This window comes from Triticum dicoccoides, chromosome 2B (genome assembly GCF_002162155.2).
Source record: "Triticum dicoccoides isolate Atlit2015 ecotype Zavitan chromosome 2B, WEW_v2.0, whole genome shotgun sequence".
NCBI classification, from domain to species: Eukaryota; Viridiplantae; Streptophyta; class Magnoliopsida; order Poales; family Poaceae; genus Triticum; species Triticum dicoccoides.
In genome coordinates, this window is record NC_041383.1 from 309,546,388 (window position 1) to 309,552,540 (window position 6,153).

At 48.8% G+C, this 6,153-nt stretch overlaps 1 protein-coding gene across 2 annotated transcripts in view; it reads left to right on the forward strand.

The window, feature by feature from the left end:
- The window catches only part of LOC119363589 (nuclear pore complex protein NUP54-like), a 14,136-nt gene that overhangs the window by 6,179 nt on the left and 1,804 nt on the right, over positions 1–6,153 (forward strand). The gene's annotated exons all lie outside the window — the stretch shown is intronic.

Consider the following 6,153-nt stretch of genomic DNA (forward strand, 5'->3'; position numbering starts at 1 on the left):
CCGTCGCTCTCTTGAGGGCGACTCGGGGGCGACCTAGGGTTCCATCGCGCCGCCACCTCTCCCTCCTCCTCGCCGCTGCCGGAGGCGGTCGCCGGGGCCCCCGTGCGGCTACCTGTGAGGGCGGCGGCGAGGCCTTTGGCCGCAACCTTTCGGTGGTGAGGGCCTGGATCTGAGGCGGCGGCCTCGCTAGTGCGGACGGCGCTCCTCCGGCGACGGGGAGTGCTCGTCGGTGAGGTTGGCCGGATCCCCTCGGCTGCGCGGGCAGCGAGGTCCCGGTGGGCGTTGGTCGTGGCGCGGGGAGGCCTCGGGCTCCCCTCGTCAGATCTAAGGCGTTCTGGTCCGCTCGCGACGCATGTCCTCCGGCCGTCCTGGATCTCCGGCGTGCGCGCGCCTGCTGATGCTGTGGCTGGTTCGGAGGTGGCGGCAGGGAGCTTGGCCGCCGGTGGCGGTCACGGCGTCGATGGCGTCCTGGACGCCATTCCCTCCTTAGTGGCGGCGCCGAGGCTCATCTTCCCCTGCCTCCCTCCTTCCCCTGCGCCCGTGTGAAAACCCTAGCCCTGGTGGCTAAGCGGCGGCGGCGCCACAGCATCGTCACCTTCTTGAAGGCGCCGACTTGGGCATGGGGATGGTGGGCGTGTGTGGTGAGCTCGTCTGGTTCCTGGTGGCGGCCAGTCTGATCTACTGCGTCGCAGCTCCGGGCAGGTCAGATGTTTCGTCCAGGCGGTGTGCTCCTTCCCCAAGTGCTCTAGTGAGTCCGGCGGTGCGGCGCCCTCGAGCCTGGGCGAGAGGGGATAGTGGTCCCCTCTCCTGCCACTGTGATGTGTTGGTGGCGAGGGCAGCTGGCCTTGGAGAGCTTTGATTTGTCCCGTGGTTGCAGTGCTCCTCTTCCGGCCGTGTCTCCGGAGGCGACCTCGCCCTTCTACAGCTTCCTGTTGTGTGTCGTGCTTGGGGTGTCGGCGATTCCTCTGCTACGGGTGCACTCATGGGCGAGACCTTGTGGCTGTTGCTTCTGCTTCATGCTCGATAGTCGTTTGCTTACCTTCCTTATGTTGTACTTGCCGTTTGGGGTTGCATCCCATGTTCTTCTTTTCGGTTTAGCTTGTACTGTTGATTGTATCCTGGCCGGTTGATGGCTTTGTTAATTCAAAGCCGGGTTAGGTCCAAGCCCTTCTCGGGCTTGGCCGAGTCTTCTCTAAAAAAAGTGTGGGGGAACAATAGAAGATAGTCTCAAGGATGTGGCGATGTTTGCGTTCAGCCACCCCATTTCGAGCATGGGCGCCTGGATAGGAATACCGAGGAAGGGTGCCCTGTTCAGCAAGAAAACCACGAAGCTCACGAGATAGGTACTCGCTAGCCGAATCCGTGCGAAAAACTCGAACGGAGGAATCATACTGATTGCAAACCATGGTAGCGGAAGACTTGTAACTTTGAAGCACTTGACTATGAGATGTCATCAAGTAGATCCAAGTGTGGTGAGAAAATCATCGATGAAGATTATATAATATTTGTGAATCCCTTTCGAAACAAAGGGGGCATTACCCCATACATCAGAGTGAACAAGTTGAAAAGGTTGCTAAGAAACAAAATTACTAGAGGGATATGGGAGTTGTATATATGCTTGCCAAGCTTAAACCCATACAATTTAGTGAACTATCACTTGAGACAGACCCAGAACCCCACTCCTAACCAAAGAAGACAAGAGAGAGACACAAATGTGACCTTGTCGATGATGCCACTGAGCGAAGGATGTGGTGGCGGTGGCAGCTGAAGCAAAAGGGGTGGCTATGTCCAGACTGGCTAGAGGACGCATTAGAAGGAAGGCGCAACCAGTCGAGCTCCCAAAGGCGTGGAGAGTCGTACCACCGAGGATCGATCCCAACGAAAGTCCCCGTACGATGATCTTGAACACATCAAGAGTTAGAATCCTGAATAACACGACAACCCAAGTTAGTAAAGTTGACCAACAGACAGAGGTTTTGCAGTCATTTAGGAACATAAGAAACAACAGGAATGAAAAGAAGATGCGAAAAGAATCTCTCATGTTGCAAGAGGAAGAGAAGTGCCATCCTGTCTGAAGGGGAAGTGGAGAAGGCACAAAGTTGACCACACAAAAGGTTATGTGTGGTGTCATATGGAAGGAGGGCCCAGAATCAAGAATCCAGGGCAAAGATGTACCCGACGAAGAGTGTGATGGTGGACCAGACGTTTGACCAGCAGAGCTTGAGGATGGTGCAGAAGCAACAAGGTGGCGCAGCAAGGTGAGCATTTCCTCGTGAACCTTCTCAAGGGAGCCCTCATGAGAATCAGAGGAGCTACCTGAGTCCTTGTGAGGACGGCCACCACAGCGACCCTGTCTCTTCCTCTTAATGCACTCCATGATCATGTGACCATCCTGCTTCCAGTAGGTGCTGAAGGCTCTATTGGAGGCCGTTGCCACCGGTGTAGGAGAAGGCCCACCTTGCAGCGGTGGGGTAGTGCGGGCAGCCAGGACTGCTGAAGAGACGACAACAAGCCCGTGCTGCGTAGATGCAGCTCCTCAGAGCGCACCTCAGCAAGGTCCTCCATAGTAGAGAGCCGAGGATGGCATGCCAACAGCGGAGCATGACTCTGCTTAAACTCCGGTCGGAGGCAAGTGTGGAAGTCGTAGAGGTGACAAACCTCCAGCTTTAGTAGTTACTCTTGACGAACAACAAAGAGATACATGGCATCCCCCGTAGATTTGTAGCGATGGTGAAGGCGCTCCCACATCTGATACACAGCAATAAGGGCCACCACATCCATGGTGATATTGACATCCATGCGCTGTTCACCAAGATGAGGCTCGAGCATCATCATTTGTCCATTGCATGTACAGGTGGAGTTGATTCTGGTACTCTTCAGTGGCCTCCTTAAAGGGACCGAGCACCTCACATTGCTTTGTATTATCCACATCAACATTGAAGACCACCTCAGCCGGAGGAGTGGGTAGCAGAGGACAGGGCAGAAAAGCTGTGAGGCGCTCCTAGACCAGCTGATCCCTCATGTGCAGCTTCGTGTGCTGCACCCAGTCCCTGTAGTTCTGTCTGTCGAAGATAACAGGACATCAGGGATCAGGGGTCTGGGACAGCTCCGGTGGTGGTGGGGGTGCCATTCTAGCAGGTCTTGAAACAGCTGTGACCTGGACCGTCAAGGGCTTGAAACAGGTCTTGAAACAGGTCTTGAAACAGCTGTGACCTGGACCGTCAAGGGCTTGATGGCGACAAAGTAGATGTTAAGGCGGCTGGTGGGGCCGGCTGGGAAGGACGGTGCCAGGGCCTAGAATGGCATCAACCTGTCCAGAGGCATCCTTGGCCTAGAAGGAAGAGGGGATAAGCTTGATGGAGAGAGGGATGGTGGTGGCGACCAACTCCTCCGGCTGAGGTGGTCTTCAATGTTGATGCGGATAATACCAAGCAATATGGTAACTACACACACAACACAATCCTGCTCCAACCACACGATGCTTGAAGCTTGGAGGATGCGGTGTCCTCTAATCAGGATTGACATCACACACGTGCCCTCTAGAGGCTTCATTGTAATATTTTCTTTTTCTCAGGCATGTGATTTTGTGTGATGTGGTTGTAACTCTGTGGGCTTTTGCCCACTTCCATATACAATATATTAGGATGGACGTTTATGAAACAACTACAACAACAACCTATGACTTAAGGATCAGCTTACCTAAAATGGATTAGAAGTGTGTAGAATAATTCAAAATTAATTTGTCTTCTGATTTTATTTATTGTTCTTCATCAGTATGGTTGCTTTTCGTACTTGTTCTTTCGATGAATTTTACAATTTATTTGATGCAACATTAGTGTTCATCAACTATCAATACAGCAATACCCAAAGGTTTATCATTTAAAACCTTGAAAATTACAGATGTGGACTTCACAGTAGGTTGACAATTTTGAATAATAAAATTCTGCAAAATTACAAAAGCTTACTTAAGTCTGTAAAATTGTTGTTCTTTCCATCTTGTATACCAAAATATGACAATTTGAGAATAACAACAACAACAACAACAACAACAACAACAACAACAACAACAACGAAGCCTTTAGTCCCAAACAAGTTGGGGTAGGCTAGAGGTGAAACCCATCAGATCTCGCGACCAACTCATGGTTCTGGCACATGGATAGCAGCTTCCACGCAGCCCTGTCCATAGCTAGTTCTTTGGTGATATTCCAGTCCTTCAGATCTCTTTACGGACTCGTCCCATGTCAAATTCGGTCTACCCCGACCTCTCTTGACATTACCCGCACGCTTTAGCCGTCTGCTATGCACTGGAGCTTTTGGAGGCCTGCGCTGAATATGCCCAAACCATCATTCCGGACGATGTTGGACAAGCTTCTCTTCAATTGGTGCTACCCCAACTCTATCTCGTATATCATCATTCCGGACTCGATCCTTCCTCGTGTGGCCACACATCCACCTCAACATGCGCATCTCTGCCACACCTAACTGTTGAACATGTCGCCTTTTAGTTGGCCAACACTAAGCGCAACATTGCGGGTTGAACGTCGTCTTGTAGAACTTGCCTTTTAGCTTTTGTGGCACTCTCTTGTCAAAGAGAATGCCAGAAGCTTGGCGCCACTTCATCTATCTGGCTTTGATGCGATGATTCACATCTTCATCAATACCAACATCCTTCAGCAGCATCCCAAATATCAAAATGTGTCCTTTTGAGGCACCACCTGTCCATCCAGGCTAACCTCCTCCTCGCGCCTAGTAGTACTGAAACCGCACCTCATGTACTCAGTTTTAGTTCTACTAAGCCTAAAACCTTTCGATTCCAAGGTTTGTCTCCGTAACTCTAACTTCCTATTGACCACGTCCGACTATCATCAACTAGCACCACATTATCCGCAAAGAGCATACACCATGGGATATCTCTTTGTATATCCCTTGTGACCTCATCCATCACCAAGGCAAAAAGATAAGGGCTCAAAGCTGACCCCATTTGAGAATAATAAATTCTGCAAAATTACAAAAGCTTAGTTAAGTCTGTAAAATTGTTGTTTTTTGCGTCTTGTATACCAAAATACGAAATGTAGAGTGAAGAGTATCTGAAATGGAACTGAAGAAAAGAAAGAATTCCATTTATTTTGATGTTATCCATCTCTGTGGTACCCTCCTTGCTCTATGAAGAGCTTACAGCGTGAGTAGAATACTCAGCATGGGATGCATCTTCCACATTTTGCATGTATACGTATTTTGAGAACCTTTCTTGGCATTCATTTATCAAATTTGAATGCCATTTATGGTAACGTCAGAATTGAATAACGATGTCTTTATTGTGTACAAAGAAGTGTAGTAGGTATGCATATTATTATAACATGTGCATTAAAAGATGGAACATAGCGCATTTGCTGCTCCGATGAATGACATGCTCACGTACTGATCTTTGTAAGTGCATGACCTATGTCCTTGCAAAGTTTCAAAAGTACACTTAATCCTGCTGAATTTCTGCTTACCTTAGTTGCTTACTGCCCCACGTCGTATGTTTCCTGTTCCTTCCTCATATAGGGTCCATTTGGTTTTCTGGATGATGAGGGATGTGTTTGGATCATCCAAGTTTTCGACTCTCATACACCCGTTTGGTTATGAGTACTGGGTGGATGATGAACCTGCCAGGCTGTGGGAATATTACCTCCAACCAAAATGTCCTGTCTGAACAATTTGTAATATTATTTACCTAACAGCAGTAGTTGAACAATTTGTTGATTGTCTTGATTGTTTGCTGTGCTTAAGGCCAGTTTTGTTTTCTTAGCAGCCCTAACGCAGCTATTACTTGTACCCCTCCATTTTTGTATGCAAGGCCACTTCGTTTTCGTGTCAAACTTTGACTTATAATTTTGGTCAAGAAAATATGGGTTGTATGTCATAACAAATATATCATCGGAAAGTCTTTCAAATGTGAATCCAATGGCATATGTTTTATGGCATATAACTCTCATTTTGTTGATAAAATTAACAGTCAAAGTTAGACATAAAAATATGAAGTGGCCTTGTATTTGTAGATGGAGGGAGTATGTTTTTTCTAGTACGTATCCAGGGCTCCAGGCATACAAGGAAATGTCCTCATGCAACTCAGACAGATGTAATGTGTGGGTTACAGTGTGGTCATTCATG